At 30.7% G+C, this 13,328-nt stretch overlaps 1 protein-coding gene across 11 annotated transcripts in view; it reads right to left on the bottom strand.

The window, feature by feature from the left end:
- The window catches only part of LOC145296688 (ras-related protein Rab-3), a 411,003-nt gene that overhangs the window by 111,347 nt on the left and 286,328 nt on the right, over positions 1-13,328 (bottom strand). The gene's annotated exons all lie outside the window — the stretch shown is intronic.

The raw sequence follows: 13,328 nt of genomic DNA, 5'->3' as shown, positions 1-13,328 counted from the left end.
AAAAGATTGTGGGAAATTCAAAAAAGACATATCATATGCAATTTCGTTGATAGTAAAATGTGTGATGTCACTTGGATGTTGAGAACAGATACTACACTTTGAATTATTTACAGAAAATACTAAAAAATTGCATTTAAAACGAATTAGGCACAAGCCATCAACAATATACATGGGTGTCGTTTGTCATCATTAGTTTAAAGTGATAACATGTCTATCCTACTCTTAACAAGAATTATTTCAGTTACCACATTTATTTTAGGGGTCATCCTACTTAAGATATTTCCAAATTAGTTTGAATGTACATTTTTTCATAAATATGATATATAAGATTTTGTTATTGGCATTTTTTAGCGATATTAACAACTTCGAACGCTGTTGTTTTTATTTTTATTTATTTTTTTCCGCTACATTAGCGTTTTTACATTACCTATAAGCTCTTATTGTTATTCACATATATATGAATAGATCGCCCTTATTTTTTATGGGACATATTTATTTATTTATTTTTAATAAATATTTTTTTACGTGCATAAAAGTATACCTAAGGACACGCATGTTTCTGGCTTTTTAGCCTTTTTCAGCACAGGCAGGATCGAACTCGTGACATCAGTATCAGCATTCGGATACCTAACATATGTACCACCGTCGATTACCATTTAAAGCACTTTTTTTATCGCTTGTAAAGTTATATATATATATATATATATATATATATATATATATATATATATATATATATATATATATATATAGTCATCCACATAAGTACTGTTTCGCTGTTTCACAGCTCATCAGTGCGGCTACACAAGCAACTACCTCAAGCCAAGATTGAAACCTGACTGCCTGTACAACAATCAAGGCTCCTTACAATTATGCTAATCAGCGGCTGCTGTACGAGTCGTGAATTTAGATCATATGGAATCACTGGAAGAATTCATAATGTAATTAAATCCTTCTTAAGTAATAGAAAAATCAAAGTTGTCCTCGATGGTCGTACATCCAAACAATATGACATAAATGCGGGAGTACCTCAGGGGTCTATCCTTGGACCTCTATTATTCCTGATATTCATAAACGACCTCCCTGATAAAATTGTTTCGGAGATGGGTATATTTGCCGATGACACCACTCTCTATAACAGATATGAGGGGAAAACAAATGAACACATATCCAAGGAAATGGCAGAAACACTAGAGGATGACCTCCAATCCGTAGTGGAATGGGGACAAAAATGGTTGGTCACATTCAATACTGCTAAGACTAAGCTTGTTTCCTTCAATAACTACAAGAAACCTTCTCTACCACTAATAGCAATGGCCAAGAACACATTACCTGAAAGTACTTCTTTTAAACTCCTCATTTACAGGGAATATGAACTGGAATAGATACATTGAGAGCATTGCCAAGGCTGCTGCAAGGAAGGTGGGCTCCCTCTACCGTGCTAGAAAACTACTTACGCCTGACAGTATCCTATACCTCTATAAGGCAACCATTCGCCCATGTATGAAGTACTGTTGTCACATCTGAGCTGGTGCATCTGCTTCTTGTCTCTTGCTCCTGGACAGGGTTCAAAAGAGAGTCGCCAACCTGATAGGTCCTGAACTGTCATCTAGGCTTCAGCCTCTGTCCCATCGACGAGATGTTGCATCCCTCTGCCTGTTCTACAAATACTTCAATGGTGAATGCTCTGACGAACTGCAAACACTTGTACCTCCCCGACGTAACTACCCCCGACAAACCTGACAAGCTACTAAGTCTCATCCCTTTACAGTAGAGATCCCTAGGTGCAAGAAAGCCTTTTACTCCAATAATTTCTTCCCCAGAACTGCGGGTCTTTGGAACTCCCTTCCGGGATTCTGCTTTCCCAACTGCAATGACATGCAGAAGTTCAAGTGTAATGTTAACAAACATCTTTCTACTCATCTCCCTTTATAATGACCCCGCTAATTAAGTCCCTGATAGTAGCCCCCTGCTTCAAAGTGGCACTGTGCCTTGTTTAAGGTGAAAATTGAATAAAAAAAAATAAAAAAAAAATAAAAATGTTTTGACATCGTCCGAAATACCTAAGCTTGATTTGTTTACACAAAGAGCATCGCTTCATACGCTAATGGTAATTCATGTATTACTTCTCAATATGCTCAACTGAAAATAAGGAGCATTATAGTCATCCACATACAGTACTGTTTCGCTGTTTCACAGCTCATCAGTGCAGCTAGACAAGCAACTACCTGAAGCCAAGATTGAAACCTGACCGCCTATATGGCAGTTTCCTATATATATATATATATATATAGGAAACCCACTGTTTAAGAAGCTCTAGATATTTAGAATTTAAAATTTTACGGTTGAAAAGACCGAACAAGTGCAGTTTTTTAATAAACATGTTTATTCATTAAAATTCTAATTTTCGAATCATAACAGATTCTTCATAAGGAAAATCCAGACAGTATAATTATTTTTTTGTGTGTGTGTGATGTTGGTGGTAAAGTTTGGCACATCCTCAAAGGTTGAAAACTTAGGTTTAAATGTCACACAGTGTTAAGCGTTGGTCGTATGCATGGGTAAAAAATAATAGGAAATCCACTGTTTAAGAAGCACTTGATATTCAGGGTTTAAAATTTAATTTATATATAAAAAAATGCACTTGTCTGATCTTTAAAATTCTAAATATCTAGTGTGTTTATCTAAAAATGTTTGTATGTCTAGCTAAAAGTTAAAAACGACAAAATAAACACCCGCAAAGTTGGCATTTTCTTGATTGGCATTGCTCCAAATGAATAATATCTAAACTTTAGAAAAAGATTAGTCATTCTTTGAGCTATAAGCAGATTTCATCAAGAAAGGTCGATTTTCCACCCAGATTATGTACTAACTAAAGGGAAGTAACCCTGAATTTTTAATCAGGGAATTATTTTCCCTACAAGTTGTGTGTGTGTGTGTGTGTGTGTGTGTGTGTGTGTGTGTGTGTGTGTGTGTGTGTGTGTGTGTGTACAGAGAAGAATGGGCTAGGTGGAGAAGAAAGATTGGATGGGGAGAAAGAGGGAGAAAAAAGAGAGAGAAAGAGAAAAAGAAACATGATAGAAGTTTTAATAGAAATTCATTACACACACATTTATTCACATTCATTACACACATCTCTATTATTTTTCATTTTTTATTCCATTGGGCAACGTCGGGTAACCCTGCTAACAAATGAATGAGAATAAATAAAATACAGCATGGCATTAGACTCTTATCTTTGTGAAACTTTGTGGCAACAAAATCCTTTTAAAAGACAAGAATAGTCACTGTAATGTCACATCTTATGTTTCTGAATTTTTCAGATGAAGATTGGTTATTCGTATTATTTGAAATCTTTGGACTATCTTCTTCATCTGGAGTGTTATTTCACAACGTTTCGGTCGATGTAACCTCCAACCTTCTTCAGGTGTATCTTGTCGAACTTGGGAATTTTGACAAAATTTTTAATATTAATCAGAAAAAACAAATTTTCTTAGAAAGAAAAATCCATGACCATGAAACATATTAAAAGTAAACATAGAGAAGAACTCACATTGTGTGTTTACTTTAGGTTGCCATCTTTGTGTTTATATATATATATATATATATATATATAAGAACAAATAGTTCTTAAACATGTTAAAAAACACTTTGAAAAAGAGTTAAAAACATATTTAATTTTTAAAGGGAGACACTAAATAAGTGGATAGTCCTTAATCCGCAGAGTTTCTAAGAAATACTATCCTTCTCATCAGAGGGTAGGATATATATATATATATATATATATATGTATATATATATATATATATATATATATATATATATATATTATTGGAAAATAAGTACTTGGAATCTCTCTGCCTGCTCTGTAAATCCCAAAGGATCAGGATGTAGTCCTTTAAGGATTAATATGCTGTGCCATCTTGTGACCAAACCATCTTATAGGGGCTGCCTTACTTGAAAGTAAAGAAGTGTTAATAGTTAGGGCTGCTACAAATGTGGAAACTGTTTTAAAGGAGATTTGAACTCAATAACTTAGTCAGCATTTGGAAACTCTAACCTCTACACTATTTTATATTATGCTAATTTTTGATCTACAGACTTGAAACTTGATATATAGGGGATTTGGTCCTGTGGAACAAATTCGATTTAGTTTTTAGCTGCTAAGGGGTCAAAATTGAAAATAATTGGCACTTGGCAGGCATAAGTCGACTTCAAGTGCTCTTCTAGACATGAGCAAATTTACATTTATACCTTTTATAATGTTATCCATCTGATGATAGCTCGAACGGGAACAACAAAAGCTGGAGTGCCAAATATTTTGGTTTCAATTCTAGCTAATGGCATTCAAGTAATATTTTTATTTCTAACTTTTGAAATAACTAATATATTGAATACAATATAATAATAGAGAATTGGCTCTATAATAATAAATACAAAATCTGCATGAATTAAAATATCATATTTAAGCGTATTTTATGACCATGCAATGCTGGGCAGCCTACTAGTATATATATATATATATATATATACTAGACTACCTGTTATCCGTTGGTTCAGTATGTTATATTAGCTATGAAATTAATGCATGAGCGTGACACTTGTGACGTAAAGAAAATAGTTTTTGTGACATAACAGAAACATTTCTATGAAAGTATATTAAAATGAAAAAGAATATAGATAGATTTCTATGAGTCGTTCTGTTTGTAATTGTTTATTTTTGAAAAAAAAAAAAAAATTACAGCCATTGAATTATAAGTGGTTTGCCATACTTATAGGTAAATATGCACTGAACAGATACCATAATACTTAAAGTTAAATTCAAATTTTGATATATTTTTAATTTCAATGCAAAAACAAAACAATTGGGACGCTGAAAACGTACACAGTAAAACAATACGTTTTATTGTCGTGTTGATTATTTATTTGTAACGCAAATTAAAAAAAAACATATTTTTGGGGTTATTTATTTATGTTGGTAGTGTAGAAGAAAATGTATGAATGTTTTTTTAAGAAAGTATTGTATTAAAAAATGGAGAATAAATTAAAAAAAAAGTGGTGGGTAAATCGCCGTTGTAAAATGCTCTTATGGTTGTCAATGGATTAAAGTAGATTTATTTGTAAGAAAATTGCGTTAAAATAACTTAAACACAATACTGAAATGAACGATGTAAAAAAAAAGCAGAAAGTATTAACAATTGTTTATTTGGATGATTTAAATGCAAAAAAAAACAAAAAACAATTGGGACGCTGAAAACGTACACAGTAAAACAATACATTTTATTGTCGCGTTGATTATTTGTTTATGTATGCATGCGCAACCAGAAGTCATAAACCGGATGTTGTGTTACAACACCCGTTACAAGGTCATTTGAATTTTATAATGATATATATATATATATATATATATATATAAATAATTTTCACCTGAAAAGTAAATTCTATAGTAATATAAATCTATTTTGGGTAGTAAATAATTTCAAACCAGTGAAAGAAAAATTAGATAAAATAAATTCCAGAATAAAAGCAAAATCTATAGCTACTTATGATTTTAGTATGCTATATACTAAAATTCCGCACAAAAAACGTATAAAAGAATTAAACGATACTGTAGATTTAGCTTTTCAAGGTGGAAAAGGTAAATATATAGATTTTTCAAACTCTAAAGCTTTCTGGTGTAAAAATAAAAATATCAAAACTAGTGTTTCTAAAGGTATTTCAAAAATACTTGTAAGTCATCTTATTAAAGAATGCTATTTTCAAATAGGAAATAAAATATTACTCCAAACGATAGGTATCCCAATGGGATTGGATCCTGCACCATTTTGGGCAAATTTGTATTTACATAGACTCGAGTATATATATGTATGTCATCATTATTAAAAACAGATATATCTAAAACATATAACTTTCATGGGTGTAGGAGATTTATAGATGACCTTATATGCATAAACGATAATGATGAATTCGAAAAAAATAAACATCTTATATATCCAAACGAATTAAAATTGAATTGTGAACATAGAGAACAACAGGCTACATTTCTGGATTTAGATATAAAAATTGAGGATGGGATTTTTCTTTATAAAATATTTGATAAAAGAAACGCATTCCCCTTTAAAATAGTACGTATGCCCCATAAAGAAAGCACCTGCCCTGTTTTTGTGTTTTATGGAACCATTATGCCAGAGTTTTTGAGAATAGCTCACGTTACTTTAAAATTAACAGATTTTATACCACCAGTTTCTAGCTTAGTAATAAGGATGATAAAACAAGGTGGGGATAAAAATAAAATATTTAAACAGTTTAATAAAGCATTTGTTCGTTATCCTGATGCTTTTGAATCGTTTAAGATTAACCAGACTATATTAATAAAGGAAATCCAAAACTATATTAGCAATGTATAAAATGTATTTATAATTACATATAATAAATTTATATATAATAAAAAAAAAAAAAAAAAAAATGTATATATGTAAAAATAAAATATTTTTAACCTTTATATATCTAATTTTAAATAAATAAGAATGTAAATATACAAACTACTAATTATAGTGGGGGTGATAAGTAGTTAAATGGATTAATCCTAATCTTATAAATACAAGACTGATAAATTAAAAAATATATCCATTTTAAATGTGGAAATTGATGAATCGCACAGGTAAGAAATTCATTTTTATACTATGAAAAGGTTAGTAATTGCAATTAAGAATAGGAAATTGGATCAAATGTTTGTAACATGTCTTCTTCCTAAGATTAAGGGTGGTGGTGTTTGATCAACACTGCTGGGGAGCCATGATGTAATATACTGTTTTGTTTTTAAATCCCCGAAACAGTGTTTCATGGTAAACAACTGATGATCCCTTGAAAAATATAAAAAAAAATTGGTATTATAGTAAATTCGAGAGAGTTGATGCAGTGATTGCAGGTGATTAAATGGCTTACTGACTAGATGGTTTTTTTAACAAATGATAAAAAGTAATTTTTTGTATAGTTTTAAAGGTTAAAAACTTCAAAGACTATATATATATATATATATATATATATATATATATATATATATATATATACTCGGGTTTTTTTATATTCAAAAGTAATGGACTAATGAATTCAACGAGGTTGTTAGATAGTGCTCAATAAAAAGAGCTGATAATACTTGTTTATTGTTATATAAACATGCTCACAGCAGCGGGATGTGAGCATGTTTATATAACAATAAACATATATATATATATATATATATATATATATATATATATATATATATATATATATATATAAATGGATTCATCTGTCGATTTCAATGTATGAGGTTCACATAACAATTAAGTTGTCGGAAATTCACACAGATGAATTGTTTTTGCTGAAGGCTAGTATAGAACCATCCACACTATTTTGAACAACTGCTAATCTCGGTCAATGCAATTCAATGCCATGGATAAAGCAGACAATAGACTTCAGGTTTTATATCAGAGTTTTTCTTGTGTCTAGATGCATGTGTTAATGAAGACTGAGGATGCATCTCTCCCAGTAGTTCGAAGCATGTCCTTACATACAAACCTGGACATTTCTATGTCCTGGCACAGTAAGTACACTACCTGGCATTCGCAAATGGTCACCCATCTGGTACTGGTCAGGCTCATCAATGAATGTTTCTGTTTTGAGCACAATTGGAGCCTGATACTTGACTTTTGCATTTTAAACCTTAATTCAAGCTATTATATATAAAAAATAATTTTATCAAATCAACAACAGGTTCTCTACAGTGAAATGTAAACTACAATGTATTGTGGACTAAATTACTGTGGGGAGGCATGTGAAGTTTCCTCTCAATGTACTGCAATGGGTCCCCAACTACAGCAATCAATCAATCGATTTGATTGAAAAATGGGAAATTTTACTGATTTTGATAACAATAAAAATATGGGAGTAACATTTATTGATCACCATTCAATCCCGGGCAACGTCAAATTTCCCTGCTAATATATATACACACAAGCAGCAAAAAGAAAGTTCGCACATGTAATTTTTTCAAAAACTGCAAATTGAAGATAAATTTAATGTAACCGTTTAAACAAATTATACCTCATTTGGTTCGTCTTTTATTCTTCTATAATTTTACCTGTTCATATTTAACTTTTAATTGAAATATTCTAGTGTTCACGTCAATTTAAAAAAATAACTTCAAATTGAGGAGGCAAAAAGAAAGTCCACACAATGGAAAATTGTTATTTAAATGTAACTTTAGGACATTAATGCAACACAAATACAACAGGAACACAATGAACTAGTTAATATTTAGTAGCCTAGCGCTTCTGCAATTTGACAGCCTGCAATCTTTTAGGAATTCCTTGAATTAGACTGCAGCAATACTCCGGGGAAAGGGCATCCCACTTTTCTTTCATTTTTATCCACAGTTCTCCCAAATTTGAAGTTTTATCATTGTGTAGCTGTTGCTTGATGTAATGCCATACATTTTCGATAGGATTGAGGTCTAGAGATTGTGCAGGCCAATCCAAACATAGAATATCAAGCTCTTCCAGGAGCCGCTTGACATTGCCAGCTGTGTGAATGGGAGCATTATCCTGCATGAAGATGGGATTATAATTCGAATTCCGGCCAATTAGGGTAGAAAATACTCAGTCAACATATTAATGTACTTGGTCGAATTAATTCAACCTTGCAAGCAAACTATATGCCCTGGACCATTGGTACTAATAATGCCCCACACAAACACTGGACCTCCACCACCTTGCAGCATTGAAACTGAGCACCTAGGATTAAATTCTTCATCTTTTCTCCGACAGACGTACTGCCTACCATCATTGCTTAGTCTTTTTTTGCACTTTTGACCGATAGGGAGAGTCATCTTCATTGCATCTGACAAAGTCTAGACGGCGATTTCTGTTTTTTACAGAAATCATTAGCTTGCGTCTTGCAACAAATCCTCGCAAATTAAATTCCTTTAATCTGTTCTTGGCAGTAGAAAGAGAGCACCTTTTAACAAGATTGCACTGTTGTTGGATTTGGGGAACCTATTTCAAATCTGTTTCTTAGGCTATGGATCTTGATAGCATTGTCTTCCCTGTAAGAAGTAACTCTAGTACGACCAGATTTAGAGGCATCACGAACACTGCCGGTGTTTTGGCGCTTTTGCACAGTCTTTCATACTGTTTTCTCATCACATTTCAATCTACGGCCGATTTCTCGATTGGATAAACCAGAAAGGTGGAGATTAATGAGCTCCTGACGATCACTAAGAGAAAGTCGTTGCATATAGACTAAATGTTACGTTGTATAACCTGGAACAACAACAATTACGATTAGAGATGCTTTGTTGCCTGTTGGTGGATATTTTAAACTGATTAAGTGGCGATAATTTAAGCTGGTTTTAAGTGAATGTGTTGCTGCGGACTTTCTTTTTGCCTCCTCAATTTGAAGTTATTTTTTTAATTGACGTGAACACTAGAATATTTCAATTAAAAGTCAAATATGAACATGTAAAATTATAGAAGAATAAAAGGCCCAACAAATGAGGTATAAGTTGTTTAAACAGTTACATTAAATTTATCTTCAATTTGCAGTTTTTGAAAAAATTACAAGTACGGACTCTCTTTTTGCCGGCACTATATATATATATATATATATATATATATATATATATATATATATATATATATATATATATAGTCTAAAGAAGCTTTGAGTAAAATAAAAATGTAAAAATAAAAATAAAGAATGCAGTTTAAATTCCCGGAAAAAAGAAACTAAAGTTAACCTATCGCAGGCTTAGCACCTACATAATCCGACTTCTAAAAATTTTACAATTACAATAGATAATTCAACTATATAAGGATGGAAAAAAAGAAAACTTTCACAAAAAATTTTAAATAGAAAACGGGGATTTTATAATAAACAACAATTTTGTTATTTTCCAAGTTTCAAGGTTTTATTTTTATTTTTCTTAACAATCATTCTTCGAGCATATCAAACTTCGGTACATTTTTTTACAGATATGTTTCGTTTACTGGTAACAATCAATATATGTATGCTAACATTGAATTTTTCCTTATGTATGCTCATCAGAAAAAAACAGAAATTTTCTTAGAAAAGAATGCATGACTATGTAATGTGGAAAAAAGAAGCACAGAGAAGAATTCACATCGTGTGTTTACATTAGACTGCCATCTTTGTTATAATTGACAAAAGCACATTCCAAATTTCAAGATGTTGACTATCTTATCATTTACTTCTCTAAGTACGTTGAAATCCACAATTCTTGACAGCAGCTGTTTTCACAGCGCAGAATCATTGATGTAATTATGACATTAAAATTTAAATAAATGGAAAAATAATTGCAACTTCTCTTCCAATTCCGGATTTTGTAATCACGCCCATATTCCATCATTTTCTTGTAAATTTGATAAGTTCTTTTTCTTCTGATAAGTTAAGGATGGAATAAATTCAAAGATTGACATAATAATTACACGAATGATTCTGCACTAGGAAACAGGTGCTATCAAGAATTGTGCATTTCAACGTACTTAAAGAAATAAACGGTAAGATGGTTAACATCTTGAAATCTGAAATATAGACATTTTGTCAGTTATTTATATATACTCTGTAGTTACATTGAGCTTCATAAATTAAAGGGCTGGTATAAATAAAATGTGAAATATAATTAAATAAACATATTTCACAATATATATATATATATATTATATATATTTAGTAATGTGATTGATAATTTAAAAATCAAATTATAATTAAATTAAAAATCCGTTTCATAAGAAGGAACAACAACAAAATCAATTATTTGTACGATCGTTTCGGAAAACAGTGTTTTTATTGTGGTAGACATCAAGTTACGGACAATAATTATTACATATAGTTTTTTATCAAACAAGGTTTCCTCATCAGCAAATATTGGAAAGGTTTTTTTATTAAATGTAAAAGACATCATAAATAAGCCTAGCATTAAAGTAAGGCAGGTGTATCTGGAAAAAATTGAAATAAAGGTATGGATTTAAACTTGATAAGAAAATTAATATGGGTTAGGGATAGAAATAAAATAGAGTAAAATTATAAATATAAATTTGGTTTAAGTACAATATTATACATACATACATACACAAATACATACATGCATATAAAAATACACTCTGCTCTTTAGACTATTGTTCTAATCTCCTTTAAATATATATATATATATATATATATATATATATATATATATATATGTGATGCAAAAATAATTTTTTTATTTAATTTGTAATTTATTGAGTTTTCAGCAAAATATTACACTAAAATTTTATAGAAATACTAGTAGGTCGTAGGCGTTGCCCAATCATAAAATATGCATAAATATTATATTTTAATTCATACAGAAACTGCGACATGTGCATGCGAGTATTACATTTTTTCTAAATAGTTCACTTCTTGTAAGTAAAAAAATAATACTCGAGCTGAGATGCAAACCAAAACCTAAAGACAGTGAGACAAGTACGATAACCATTAGGCCAGCTTGACACGTTTTTAAAAAAGTGTTTTCAAACCTACTTATTCTTAATATAAGGAATCTGTAATGTGAATGGTTCACGCATGAGCAGTCGTGAAACAGTTAACAAATAGACAAGAATCTGATGGCCCTCACATAACAATTTTTAAATTTTTACCTCTTAGCAGCCCTTTTTTCCGGATGAACACCGATTAAAAAGTTTTCCACATGTCTGAATACCCTATATACCAAATTTCAAGTTTGTTGATCAAAAATTCGTTGAGTATGTGTCCACACACACACACACACACACACACACACACACAAATTCTCACATTTATAGATACATAGATTTTGCGATATGAATAAAGTTGAAGATCGGTAAGCAAGAAGCAAAAATAAGAAAATATATAGGAGAAAGAGAGAAACAGAGAGCGAGAAGGGGAGAGGGCAAGAAAGAAAACGATGAAGATTATTTTTGAGAGTAAAATAATAAGAAAAAAAAAGCTGAGATTTGAAACCCGATTGCTTAGTCAGAAGTCAGGAACCATTACGCTCTATGCTATCATATAAAAAAAAATGTGTAATGCAACAAGGATTTAAAAAATTTAGATCTCAATTACATGAAGTTTCAGTACGATCATTAATTATTCTTTTAAATGAGAAGCTTATACATAAATATGTGCGTGACGGTATTTTTCAGTAAGGTTGAAGATCTTTGAAAAGAAAGAGAAAATATATAGAGAGAGGAGGAAAGAAATAGAGGGAGGGAAAGGGAGAGGAGAGTGAAAGAGACATTCATCAGAATAAACGAAGGGAAAACGAGGAAGATCATTTTTGAGAGGAAAATGAGAAAAAAAAATAAAATAAAATAAAAACTGGGTCAGGAAATAGTTTTAGATCAGTTCTACTTGGTCGAGTCGATTAATAACACGTAAAATACATCCAAACAGCAAAGAGGAAGAAGAGGAATGCGTCGTATGTGAGTCCTACCGAAATTTCTAGTAAGAAAAAAAAAAATTACTAGTATGTAATCGTTGGTGCAGAAATTGGTCAGTTGTAGTAGTCGTATAAAGAAAGCTTTATTTTGTCTTACGTCAGCCAACCATGGAAATGATAGTCAATTTTTATGAATACAGAGGAATTAGGTTTAATTATTTCCTCATCAAGAGAAAGTGAAAGTGAAAGTAGAAAAAATCAATTTCTTCCACACACGCATATACACACACATCAACCATACATTATAAGATGTACTAACTCTAACCCATTTTAATGCAGTTTCATGCGAGTATGTGTGTATATATGTACATATAAAATGTTATAGCAGAAAAAAACAAGTGTTCATTTGTACAAGACCGTATTTATTTCAGTTTACACTATACATTACTATGATCTTGCATCGATACCTTCGGTTTCACGGAAATACTGAATGTAACAAACAGTCGATATTTTGATTATATATATATATATATATATATATATATATATATATATATATATATATATATATATATATATATAGGCACTTAGCCTGATGATTCCCTATGAAGATAAACCGCAGAAACTATGTAGCTTATTTGCCATAAATATATTTTCATATTACATACTAAAGTCTACTCATGTATTGATCATTGTTGAAGTAAATGCTGAAAATTCATACACAATATACTATATCACCTAACAATATTATATGTGCATATATATAAAATAATATATGTATGCATATGTGTGTGTGTATATATATATATATATATGTGTGTGTGTGTATAGATCTATATATATATATATATATATATATATATATATATATATATATATATATATATATATA

The sequence above is a fragment of the Euprymna scolopes genome, chromosome 17 (genome assembly GCF_053919585.1).
Source record: "Euprymna scolopes isolate OS-2025 chromosome 17, ASM5391958v1, whole genome shotgun sequence".
Classification (NCBI taxonomy): domain Eukaryota; kingdom Metazoa; phylum Mollusca; class Cephalopoda; order Sepiida; family Sepiolidae; genus Euprymna; species Euprymna scolopes.
This window is presented reverse-complemented; position numbering and strand designations above follow the sequence as displayed.